At 35.0% G+C, this 13526-nt stretch overlaps 1 protein-coding gene across 4 annotated transcripts in view; it reads right to left on the bottom strand.

The window, feature by feature from the left end:
• Positions 1–13526, bottom strand: part of EPS8 (EGFR pathway substrate 8, signaling adaptor) — a 173353-nt gene that overhangs the window by 143823 nt on the left and 16004 nt on the right. The window lies entirely within an intron of this gene.

The following is a 13526-nucleotide window of genomic DNA, read 5'->3' as shown; positions in this document are numbered from 1 at the left end:
CTTGGGGCGTGGGGCAGCCTGGGAGAGGGGCCTGTGGTGGTTTGCAAGCCAGCCATGCTCCCTGGCGACCCGAGGGGAGGCCCTGGTAGCTGCGATTTATTTATCTTCTACAATTGAAACTTTGTAGCCTGGAGTGGAGCCAAGCCTTCTGCTCGTTCCGTGGAGGCAGCCATTTCTGTTGGGATTTATTTATCTTCTATAATTGAAACTTTGTAGCCTGGAGTGGAGGCCTGGGCTGGCCAGGGTGTGCGGAAAGCTTGGCTTCCTCCATCACTGGGGAAACCCAAGCCTCCCTCCTGCTCTCTCCATGGCCGCAGCCATCTTAGTTGGGTTAATTTGCATACTTGCTCCTGATTGGCTTGTGGGCGTGGCTTGTGGGTGTAACTGTGTGATGGTTAATTTGCATATTACTCTTTTATTAGATAGGATTAGAATTGGAAAGAGCCTTTGGGATATCTATTTTTTAAAGACTGTTTTGGATTACACAATTATTTATTATATAATCCTGGGAAAGTGAAGATAATTGGTTTTATGAATTTTAAAAGCAGAGGTAAAACAAAAGTTTCCCACTAAGTTACACAAAGTTGATGGGTAGTATTTAATTAATATTTACTAAATATTAATTAAAGAACACTACTTTAAGAATTGGGTTCTTGCCCTGACCAGTTTGGCTCACTGGATAGAGCATTGGCCTGCGGACTGAAGGGTCCCGGGTTGGATTCCAGTCAAGGGCATGTACCTTGGTTGCAGGCACATCCCCGGTGGTGGGTGTGCAGGAGGCAGCTGATCGATGTTTCTCTTTCATCGATGTTTCTAACTCACTATCCCTCTCCCTTCCTCTCTGTAAAAAATCAATAAAATATACTTTAAAAAAAGAGTTGGGTTCTTGATACTTTAAGTCTCGAAATTATCAGAAGCCAGTTTTTTAAAGGGGGAGAAAAATAGGTTTTCAATATTAATGTCAAGCAAATAGATTTAATCTCCTTCCATCACAGTAATGATTTGGCTATCTACGAACATCCATACAGAAAATAACTTTTTTCCTAACCCTTATAGGTGGGTGGCTGACATTAAACAATAATGACAGTTGTCTCATGGAGTTATCTTACATAGATGATAGCAGAGAAAATATAATGCAAATGAGAAAGATAGAAGAAAAAGGCTTGGCACTCTCTGCAGATTTTCTAGGTTTACACATTTTTTGATTCAGTAGAAAATAAAGGAAACACTAAAGAAACCAAAAACACATTTATTAGACACATACTATTTTAATCCAACTATACTTATAACACTCTCTAGATGAAATTAAAATCACTTGGGCATGTAAAAAATAAAATATAAATTAGGCACAACTATGGTTGTTCATAATTGCAGTGGCAAACAGTACTCCATGAGATACTTAAATTCCTTGTGAAGAGATATCCCATTTCTTTTTCCCTACGCCCCCAAGGTAAACCAAACTCTTTGTCACCCCATGAGATCTCACTTTATCTTCTGTTAACCAAATCTGCATGAACTAACTTCAAAGAAAAGGACAGGAGTTCTCTTTCCATAGAAAAATGTTGGCAAAATTAATTGACTGTGCTTATCAAAAAGAACACAAAATAAGAGATACAATTAGGAAAATGTTACAAGTCATTCTTACATCACTAATACAAAATAGGAATTCTACTTCTGTGAATTTATTGACAGATTTTCTTATTAAAATAATTGCCACAACTGATGTATACATAAAACAAGGAAGAAATAAATGAAAAATGAATTTTTGTGGAAATGCGTAAGAAAATTGTTCAGAATTCTAAGTAAAATAAGAAAACTAGCATCATGGTTATCAATTAACATTCAAATGTTTTAACAAATATGGTATAAGATACTGTTGTTGGCAAAAATTATAATAAAACATTTCCAAAGCAAATTTTAAGTATCATATCTAGAAAGCAAAAAACACTTTAAGATATTAACATACAAAACACATTTATGATTTAAAGTAGTTTCTATAAAATGATGAAAATATTCAAGATTCTGTTGAATTTCTCTCAAACAATGAACATCTCTAAATAGTAACCATACTTTTAGCCCTTTGTTTAACACTAGCATACACCAGGATCTCAGCACAGAGCAAAGTAAATTGAACACAGTACAAAAATATCCTGAGTATTCTGCCCAAAGCCATGTTTCATTATTTTTCAGATGATTTTTGCAGTTACAGTTATTTTATTCTCAGCAGCTGAAAACCCAAAATAGTTCCAGTATCATAATTATTTGTAATTTTCATGTTTTAATTGGATTTTATTCATTATAAAAACCTGAGTAATCACTTAAAAAATAATACCCTAAAAAGCAACACTGAATCAAATTTTTACCCTCAAAAAAAGTGCAAAATAAATTAGAAAAAAAGCCTGGAAAAGAATGGATAGCATTATTCACACCTTTTAAAATATTCATTACTACCATAGAACTTGCTAAAAACGATGTGCTGCAGCAAGCCTTTTGAGACCTTTTCATGAGGGTTTGGTTAAAGTATCAGAAAAATCTCATTGTCTTACTCATAGGTTGGTGTTCTGCACAAACCTTGAAAATTGTATTCTAATGACAGGAATGAATGGAAAAGAAAAGTATGAAATCAAAATGCTCTCACCTTTACTCGCCTTTTATTTCAAGAGTTCAGTTTCTTCATGGAGTAAGCTATAAAACACTTTAAAACAATGGCTCGCTTATTAAACCTGTGCGAAGTTTAAAGGGAATAATCATAGTCCACATTAAAAAGACTAAGAAGAACTTGAAAAACAGGCATATTTGCCAGAGGTTTTATCCTAAATAACAGAGTACATTCCAATTGTCTCTCTCATTAAACTTTTTCAGAGTATTTCAATTTAGGCTCAGTTAAAACTGTGGACAGTATTATAATTTTCCTTTTCTCAATTCAGATTGAGAACTGAGGTGTCATTGGTACAAAACTCATGATACAAGACAGAGACTCATTTACTTCATCATTTAACAAACATGTATTGTTTCTATCGCGCATAAAATCACACTCTATGCCTTGTGGCCTGTCCATAAGGAAAAATCAGATATGGAGCCTACCTTGGAGAAGTATGGTGGCAGGTAAGACTGTATATATATTTGTATGCATGTATGTAGGTATGTATGTATGTAGGTATGTATGTATGTATGTATATACTAGAGGCCCAGCTCACTTCCGCTTGCCTCAGCTGGCCATCCCGCCCATCGCCGCTAGTAGCTCGCTGCCCTGCCCTCCGCGGCTCATAGCTCTCCTCCGCTAGTAGCTCCCACCCCGCCCCACCCCACCCACCCCCACCGCGAGAGCCACTGCTCATTTGGTCGTGACAGCATTACGGCGTGACGGCCACGGGCCTTTTATATAAGAGATATATACGTATGTGTGTATATAATTACACTGAGTGGCCAGATTATTATGATCTCTGAACGCATAATAATCTGGCCACTTAGTGTATATCCTATAGAATAAAAGGCTAATATGCAAATTGTCCCCTCGACCAGGATTTCGACCAGCAGGCAGGCCGGCCAACCGCCCATGTCCCCTCCCCCTGGCCAGGCTGGCCAGACCCCACCCATGCACGAATTCATGCACCGGGCCTCTAACATATCTATCTATCTATATATATATATATATATATATATAGATATATATACACTGAGTGGCCAGATTATTATGCGTTCAGAGATCATAATAATCTGGCCACTCAGTGTATATACACATATATATACATATATATATATACATACATGTACATATATATATATGTATATATAAAATAATACATGGTAGAAAGAAGTACCAAAAGATCCTGAGAAATATTTTCAGGAGAGGGAGGTAAAGATTATTCCATGATGGCATAAAATAAATTTGCCAAATGATAGATTAGATTTGCATATGCAGATAGGGTTGAAAGGCTTGCCAAGTAAAGTAAGAGAGGAAGGAGAGAAATTAAAGGCAGAAAAATTGGAAAGACTGAAGTATTCTGGGGGAAATGTATAGTACTGCGCTTTGGCTAATCGACCATTTACAGAAAGAGAGTAGTGGGGCTAAACTTAAAGTGGAAAGAAATAACCAGGTTATGGAGGCCTAAATTGAATCTTCTGTGGCAGTTTTTTAAGTAACAGACTGACATTATCTGAGCTCGGCTTTAACAAAACTGAACTGGAAGTAGTAATTAAAATAAATTGAAGTAAGAGCAAGGCAACTGTAGAGACCATTTAGGAGATACTTGTCTAAGAAAATAGTTATGTGGCCTGAAAATAGTGAGCATGGGGCAGATAGAACAAAGGCAAGGATTAACTTTAATGTAAAACTAGCAGGATTTGGCAACAAACTGGATATGGCAGTTAAAGGAGAAGGGATCAAAGATGTGTTCTTCTAAGAGACTAGAAATTTTCCCTAGCATTGAACTATTTCTGAAGCTAACTTACTGTAAAGATTATCTGTACCATTACTGAGAGCTAGTTTCAAAATACAAACGAAAAGAACTCTATTTTGTATGATTTAATCATGAACTCAAATGAGATATCATAAAGAAGTTATCCCAAAGTCCCTTCACTCCTCCTTACTTTTTCTTTAAACCTTTGGATATGAATTAGGGAAAACATACAAGTCATTCAAGTGACAAAGAAAACACAAAACTCAAGTATCATCGATCATAACTTTCTTTTTGAACTCCAGGCAATAAGCCACTGAATATAAGAAGAGTAAGCTTTGCCCAAGCATCAAGTGAGGGTTGGAACAAGTACAGGGTTAGCACTCTGGAATGGGAAAGCTTTGCTCTCTAGAGAGTTGTGGATCCAATCCACTCTATACCAAGACAAGGGAACTTGACTTTTGGACACCAATCAACATGCAAGCCCTAGCCCAAGCATTCCACAGTAACACTTTGTCACCAGAAAGAGCAAAACTCTCCCATGAACCATGGCTGAGTGAACTTTTGTCCTTCATGTTTTCTGCCTTCTTGTTTTAATTTTAGAATATTTTACCACCAGTCCCTAACTCAGTTTAATTTCAGTCATATCACTTTAGTAGATGATATGAAAAAGGAATCAATTTATCAGCATGTTAAGACTTTGGGGAATAGTTTAAGATGATAAAAATAATACTGACGCAACACAAACTTAAATGGTAGAAACACAGTTTGATACCAAGCTAGCTGAAATGACATAAACCAACTTAATCACTTTATCATAGAGAAAAGCGAATATTCTTTTGGCAAGAGGAGTTGTTCTTTTACCCCTGAATCAGCAACGGCAAGGAGAGATGAAAACCCCTCTCACGGGGAAAACAAAGATTGTTTCAGCACATGAAAAAGGCTAGAGAGAATATTATTCAAGAGCTTTTGGCAACAATAAGAGTGGGATATGTTTCTCATGTTCCCAGATGGATTTTATGATTCTTGCTCCCATTATGAAAATAGAAAACTTTAGTCACTATAATTCAGCTCTATTGAGGGATAAAATATTGCTGAAAACTCACCTGAGAATATAACACTTTTTACAATGTTTGGAAAAACAATTTTAAGCATAAGACTTTTCTTCCACTCAGTCAACACTGTTACAGTCTCTCTACAATAAGCTAGACCTAAACTTTGGCATTGAACAAAAAAAGTATTTTTAAAGTTACTACTCTTCAAAATTTTATATGTATACCTCTAGTGAGATATAAAAATAAATTAAAAATAGCTTCTTAATATCAGAAATTATCTATTAGATCACTCTTCAATCCATTTGTTATAGCATGCAGCTTCTGCACATAAATGATTTTCCCACATAACAGAGTACCTCTTAAAAGAAAAAAAGCTTTAATTATTTTGATTACTTTTATTTTCATTTTAATACAAATTTAAAATATATTATTGTTATGACATATATATTTGTATAGTATTTTATAAGATATTTCTTACTTAATCACTTAAATGATCTTATTAATGCCTTTATTTGCCAACCTTTCTACATAATGTTGAATATAACATAACCATTTCTTTTTTTTATCCAAGTTTATTGAGATATAATTAATATATAACATTATGTTAGTTTAAGGTGTACAATGTGATAATTTGATACATATATATATTGTGAAATGGTTACCACAATAACTTTAGTTAACAACTTCATGACCTCACATAATTATTTTTTTGTTTATATGGTCAGAACATTTACTCTCTTAACAAATTTTAATTATACAGGGGTGGGAAAAAGTAGGTTTACTGTTGTAATATAAATAAATACATTAATAAATAATAATACAACTGTATTTTCACATACTTACAACTATAAACCTACTTACCCATGTATAAGACATATTGTTAACTACAGTCACAATGCTGTACATTAGATCCCTATAATTTATTCATCTTATAACTGGAAGTTTGTATCCCTTGACCAATATCTCCCACTTTCCCTACCCACTCCCAGCCCCAGACAACCACCATTCTACTGTTTCTATAAATGCATATATATCACATTTTCTTTATCCATTCATCTGTCAAGGAACACTTAGGTTATTTCCAAGTCTTAACTATTGTGAATAATGCTATAGTGAACATGGGGATTCAAATATTTCTTTTAGATCCTAAATTCATATTAATTCTAGTATATTCAGTAGTGTGATTGCTAGATTGTATATTAGTTCTTTTTTTTTTCTTTTTTTTAGGAACCTCCATATTTTCCACAATGGCTATACCAATCAATACTCCCTCCAACAGTATACAAGGGTTGGTTCTCTTCTCTCCACATCCTCACCAACACTTATCTCCTGTCTTTTATGATAGCCATTCTAACAAATGTTCTGTTCCACTGGTCTATGTGTTTGTTTTCATGCCGGAATCATGCTTTTTGATTACTGTAGCTTTGTAATAGTTTGAAATCAGGAAATATGATGCCTCTCGCTTATTCTTCTTTTTGAGGATTGCTTTGGCTTTTCTGGTCTTTGTGGTTCCATATGAATTTTACAATTGTTCTTACTATTTCTGTGAAAAATGCTGTTGGAATTTTAATAGAAATTGTACCGAATCTATAAATTGCTTTGGGTAGTAAGGGCATTTTAATAACATTAATTCTTCCAATCCATGAACACAGGATTCTTTCCACTTACTGTGTCTTCTTTAGTTTCCTTCATCAATGTCTTACACTTCTCAGTGCACAGGTCTTTCTAGGTATCATATATTTTGGGACAAATAAAGTGTAAGAAATCTGTGCAATATTCAGGTATAGTCAGAAATAAAGGGTTAGAGCTCAGGAGAACAATAGCATCAGCTAGAAATAAAGAATCCGTGAAACAATGTGAGTGCTTGAAGTCACCTTGGAAGATAATGAAACATAAAATGATTCGAAGGCTGAGAAAAGAATTGTGGAAAATTCAGAAACATCTCAACTTGTGAGTGTTCAGATTATGAACAGAACCATGAATTAAGGCCAAAAAAATTACTGTCTCTCCCTGCTACCAACAGATGGTGCTAGAACTTACTTGAGAAGAACACTTTGTTTTTTTTGTTTTTGTTTTTTTTTTTGTTTTTTTTTTTTTTTTTTTTTTTGAGAAGAACACTTTGGACACCTTTTAGATACCTGTTCAACTCCAACGAGCAGAGTTTCTGAATTAACATCAAGTGCACGTGGATGTAAACCAGAGAAGGATAGCACCATGGAAGCCAAAGGAAGAGAACATTCTTTTTTTTAAAAAAAATGGTCATGATAAACATGTATCCATTCAGCAAACAGACAATCTACAAAGCACTAGAAACTCTAGGGAATAAAAATTCAACAGTGAACAAAACAACACAGTCCATGTCCTCTAAGAACTGATAGGTGAATGCTACCAAAAAAATCAAGAAAGATAAAAATTATCTTCCTTTTGGTTTGGCTTTCGGAAGATTACAGATGAGACATGAGCTCAGGCACTAGGCTACAGTGGGTTGAATAATGTAGGACAGTTGAGGGAGAAGAAACAGGCCTAAGATTCTTGCCAAGAATCTTAGCTCAGCTAACAAGACATAAGTAAGCAGCGGCAAGAGGACATTAAGAGAACAGTTTCCAGATATGTGTAATACCACACCAAGAGACACAGGAACCCCAAGACTTACTTACTATATAAACACTGACATAGACAGGTACATGTAAGAGGGGGAATTGCATTTTAGACTCCAAAATACACTGTATGAGACAAAAACCTAAATTATTAAAATTATATTCCAATGTTATTGATTTTTTAATTATTAATGATTCTCTGAGTTCAATTTGGTTTAAGTCAAGTTGAAAATTAGAAGGGAATCACCAGACCAAAGAACTTGGATCATCCTCAGAGAAAGAAGAAAATGAATGAGATACCTTGATGCAGTTTGGTGTTAAAGGTATGCATGTGCCCTGGCTGGTGTGGCTCAATTGGTTGCGCATCGTCCCAATCACCAAAAGGTCGCTGGTTCAATTTCAGTAAAGGCACATGCCCAGGGGCATGCAAGAAGCAGCCAATTCAGGGGTGGGCAAACTTTTTGACTCGAGGGCCACAATGGGTTCTTAAACTGGACCGGAGGGCCGGAACAAAAGCATGGATGGAGTGTTTGTGTGAACTAATATAAATTTAAAGTAAAGGAGCGGAGGGGAGAGCAAGAGAACCCTCCGCTCTTTCGGCTCCACGGGCCAGATAGAACAGCCGAATGGGCCGGATCCAGCCCGCGGGCCGTAGTTTGCGCACGGCTGCAATAGATGTTCTGCTCTCACATTGATGTTTCTCTCTCTCCCTCTCCCTTCCATCCTTTCTAACTATCAATTCAATATATATTTCTTAAAAGATGTACATGGGACTAATTACCTCTTAAAGGGAGATGCCTAAAATATTTTAGAACTGGGTTTATGAGCCCCTTCAAGAAATGCTAGAGAGGTTAAGTGTTGGGGGTAAGGAGAGAGAGATATAATATGGTAGAAGCAAGTAAGTACCCCAAGTACAAGTCCTAATTAGAAAAAAGAGTATGGTTTAAGTCTAGCTGACAGAAGTCTGTATCGGTTTAATTATTGCAGCCAATAATCTCGGTACAACATATTTCAACATATCATATGTGTTACATATAAGAGAAGAAGTTCCTATCCATGTCTAGCTAGCATATATAGAGGCAAAGAGGAAATTAGACATTAATGTATGACCAAACAAAACTAAGTGATTCATACTGTTAGCTAAAATTCTCATTTTTGCAGTAACAATTTATAAAATTTATAACAAAGGCTTAAATCTTACCTGACTTTAATAAATATAATCAACTACATGTATTCATAAATATTCACTTAATGAGAGAAAAACAGCCTCAGCTTATTTGGATAATAGAAATGCACAAACTAATTTACTACACAAAAGGTGGTGGAAACGATTCCACCACTTCTTACCAATACATTCACATACTACCTTTTTTAAAAAAAGAAAAAAGAAAAAAGTCTTCAAAAATAACTTTTAGTATGCTATCATTTTTTTATATCTGATCCTCTGGTAATGATTTATTTGAGACACATGTATGAGAAAAAATAAATTAAGTTTGCTTTTAGAACAAAAGTGCTTCTATGTTATGGATTTGGCAAAACTGCAGAAATGGATTTATATATCTACCCCTCCCTCTTTTCCCCAACTCCCCAACTTGTTTACAAGCCCTGTGTTATTTAAGCTAATAGCATATAGCTATAACTCTCTGGTTAAGTAGACAGAGCTTGGAAAATTAGGTCACAAGGTTGTCACTGGGATTCCAAATCATCTGTCTGGCAAGTTTGTATGACTCCCTCCTCCCTGTGATCCTATTATACACTGTCCAATAGGCAAGATAAGGAAAAGGTTCCAAGGGCTTTCTATAACAGCTACAAAAATATTTGGTACAAATCACTAAGAATGTGGAACAACTCAGGAACTGTTATCCTTCAATTGTCAACACAGTTATCAATGATTTGATAAATATTAATTCAGAACCTTCTTTGTGCAGAGAAATAATTATTTTTTAATTCAGTGCCAATCATGGTCCAATCCATACATGCTTATGATTTAAAAGCAATTCTTGGTTTTGTTTCCAAACTATTAAGCTCTTTGCAATGCAAATAAAGAAGTTTTTTGAAATAGATAGTTATGAATCTTTCATTCATAGTAGCTCACTAGAAACACATGAGCCAAATACATTGTGGGGATCATTTCAATGGTGTGTAATCTGATAGGTGTGTTAGAAAGCACTTGGTCCACTAAGGGAGGACTCATCCACATTTTTCTTTCTTGTAAGTTCAGTACAGTACAGTGTTGCTTCATATGGCAGTCTTAAAATTATCCACATTCCAAAATCAAGATAAGAGATAGTTCCCCATCTCTAAAGATTAACATTTTACGACCAGCCTGAGATCTCCAGTATGATCCCATGTTATGAATAATGGCTTCTTGATTCCTAAATTTCCTGTCTGACCTGATCATAAATTGACCTTAATGGCTGAAACCCTTCAAAAGGAGTCCGGGTAAAGTAGAATAGTTCCCAAAGCTGTTCCTAAATAAAAATATTCCTTTGTGGAATTGTTATAAAATTATACTTAATTTGAAAATGGGCTTATAAAAATCTACATCAGTACATGTGAAAAATTATAATACAGAATGTGAATATCTTCACTCTCTTAGAAGTTAAAGAGAAGGAAGGAGGGAGGGCAGGAGTTAGGAAAGGAAGGAGAGGCCAGAAAGATTATTCTTTATTTTACACATTTTTAATTGTTTATCTAGAATTTGATGCTTCTTTTATGTTTTTACACTTCTTTTAATTTATGTTTCTGACATGGTACACTCAATAAGGATAGGAATCTTGTCTGGTTAATTACAGTATTTCATTATTTAGTAATATGTCTAGCAGTTAATCGGCACTTATTTAATATTTCTTTACTAAGAGATCAATTTCACTAACTGGAAAAAAAAATTATTTTCTATTAAATAAAGCTGTATATGTCCAGGACTGTTAGATCAAGAAATCAGAGTGGGCTGAATAAAGCCGATGGGCCTGCTTTGGTTAAGCCAAATCTCTAATCTCACACAACTATCTCAGGTCACAAAAAGGATCACTAGAGAAGCTAAAATGGATCAAACAAGATCTATCACCACTATAACAAACAAAACATGCCTTCATATACAAAGGACAGTTCAATATATATTTTATTGTATTCATATGCATTTGTGTACACAACCTCTTCTACTGTTTTATTTTAAAGAAACTTTATCCATTCCAGCCATTGCTATGGTTGACAACAGTAGCAAAATTTAGTAAGAGTATTAGAAAGAGGGGAATAGTAAGCTGAAAGGATCACAGCTAAAAACTTTAAAAAGTTATTTTCGAGAAAAAGCACACTGTTGGCTGAATTAGTTTCTTTGGTCTTAAAAATGAAGCCATGTTCTCAAATCAACCCCTACAGACTCCTGAGGAAAACTCAGCAGGCTCACATCAGCTGCCTAATCTAAAATGCTTCCCCCAAATTCACATCTGCTCTCTCTCAAACACTTAGCTAGACCAGCCTCCAATAAGAGCAAGCATTTGTTTCACTTAATGTCTAAAATTCAACTAATGTCCACATTACCCTAATGAAATCAATGTTAGTTAGAAAGATCTGGCTGTAAAATCTTACAATAAGACTGTCCATGTTTGGAACCCAAACCTTTTATTTTCTATCTAATTATTGAATAAACATTTAATATATACTCTATCGAATAATATATTACTCCTCAGTATTTATAATCAAATTTCCTTATATGTAACTCATGAATGGCACAGCAGTGATTAAAATGGCTTATAGATTTCCTGAGAAGTATTTGAGTTTCTCCTTTGGTTACCACCAAACTATTTCCATTATCTACCATATACTACCACAACTAGTTTCCCCATCATTTTACCACTTTATCCATTAGTTTGGGATCTTCTAGTTTGATTATAAAAATGCCTTTGAAAACAATAAATAGAACACAAAATATAATTGGTAGCCATTGAGTTAAATTATGCAGTATTCTCACATCTTCTATTCTGTAGCACAGGGATAGCTCATCACTTCACTGCTCAAATATTCTATTAACTACCTAGCAGAGAGAAAATGGAAATAACTATATGTAACAGATATAAGTAGAGGGAGGAAGCCTTGGAGGTAAGATGAGACTTTTGTTCCTATTCAATGACCCCTTAGACCAGTGGTTCTCAACCTTTCTAATGCCGCGACCCTTTAATACAGTTCCTCATGTTGTGGTGACCCCCAACCGTAAAATTATTTTCGTTGCTACTTCATAACTGTAATTTTGCTACTGTTATGAATCGTAATGTAAATATCTGTGTTTTCCGATGGTCTTAGGCGACCCTGCTAGTGGATCTCAACCTGTGGGTCGCGACCCACAGGTTGAGAACCGCTGCTGTAGAGCCTAAGACCATCGGAAAACACAGATATTTACATTACGATTCATAACAGTAGCAAAATTACAGTTATGAAGTAGCAACGAAAATAGTTTTACGGTTGGGGGTCACCACAACATGAGGAACTGTATTAAAGGGCCGCGGCATTAGAAAGGTTGAGAACCACTGCCTTAGACGGTCATGAAGTACTCCACATGCAATTATTTTTTATATCATATGATTTCACATGAGATATGTATAATTCAAATTCTAAAATTCCCTACATTGTTGAGAGGCTCCTACAAAACAAAATGTTAACAGAAAGTCAGTAGCATAAATTCTAATATAGAAATAAAGCCATGGTAGATCTTTCCTAATTAGCACAAAAACTGAATGGTGTTAAGATGTATTCCAGTTAAAGTTAATCACTGCTAATGTAATTTACTCAGGACAAATCAAGATTTTATTACCTTCATAATGAGACTTTCCTACTTCCAAAATAATTTACTTACTACCCAAATAAAATGAAGGTGATGAGAGCTTCAATCATTCCTTTGTTTCACACCCTCTAGCAGCCTAAACTTAACCTCCACTGTCATAACCACCATGAATGTCTCTTTTATTCTGCTTTCACTCCCCATGACTGAGGTCTCACAGGCAGTGAGAAAGAGAACAGTAAATGGAAAGATAGCAAAATTATGAAATATACATTTTCAGCTCAAGTTGTCTGAGGACTGAAAAAAGCTCTCAGACACTGGGGATCGAGGATGGGGTAAGCAGGCAGGAGAGAAGCAGGTTGGAGAATGAGTGTCAAGGGAAAATCCACATGATCATTTATCTGCTTCAAGATTTTTGTAAATCTATTTTCTATATGAGACCATGAAGTAACAAGTCTTAAGATAGTGTGGGGAAATGAGAAATATAGCCAAGTACATGAATGCTGTAGTAAAAATGGTGCTTAAACCTTTTGTTTCAATAATTTGGATAAAAACATAGAAAAGTAAAATAATATGAAAAGATGATATATCTTTTCTACAAAGAGAGCAAATATACTATTATACATAAAATATAGAACTGATAATTCTTTATATCATTCTTTTTTTTAGTATATTTTTATTGATTTCAGAGAGGAAGGGAGAG

Source organism: Plecotus auritus (genome assembly GCF_963455305.1).
Source record: "Plecotus auritus genome assembly, chromosome: 3".
NCBI lineage: Eukaryota > Metazoa > Chordata > Mammalia > Chiroptera > Vespertilionidae > Plecotus > Plecotus auritus.
This window is presented reverse-complemented; position numbering and strand designations above follow the sequence as displayed.